Here is a 597-nt window from a genome sequence, read left to right as displayed (position 1 = left end):
GGCGGCATACGGGGCCGCCCAGCGGGCTGCAACGCCCGCAAGGACCGCGCGTTACAGCCACGGCCCCGCAGTAATCTCCGGCTGGAGGTTAAGTCAGTGAGCTGTCAGTGCAAGGAAACGGCAGGGAAAAGTGAGCCGGCTTTTGTTGGGTGGTGCACTTGTACTGCAAGATGACACCGTCCGCTAGTGTGTAAACTCTCAACGTAGTACTAATTACGTTGGAAGTTAGCAGTAGTAGAGTGTGAGAGGTGAGCCGTCCACCGGCTGTTGCTAGGTGGTGGCGGTGTCGTGGAAGAATGCATGACCCATCCCCTCCAGTGTGGTTCAAACTCTGATATTTACGGTGGAGCTTAGGGTGACGAACGGCTCACCAAACAGTTCGTCACTGGCATAATTAATTAGCCCTTCGTTTTGGTTTGCATAATGGTGCAGATGGAATTACCCAAACTGGCACTCCCGGAGGACGCGAGGATGGGCGACTCCGCTGGCGCCTTCGCGGGCCCCTCCGCCGCCTCTGCCTCAGCGCCGTCGGCGCCCCTCCCCGCCCCCTCCCCGCCGGCCTCTCCGGCCGCGGCCCCGCCGCTGCCCTCCGCGCCG

Source organism: Triticum dicoccoides, chromosome 7B (genome assembly GCF_002162155.2).
Source record: "Triticum dicoccoides isolate Atlit2015 ecotype Zavitan chromosome 7B, WEW_v2.0, whole genome shotgun sequence".
NCBI classification, from domain to species: Eukaryota; Viridiplantae; Streptophyta; class Magnoliopsida; order Poales; family Poaceae; genus Triticum; species Triticum dicoccoides.
Note: the sequence above shows the minus strand (reverse complement) of the source record.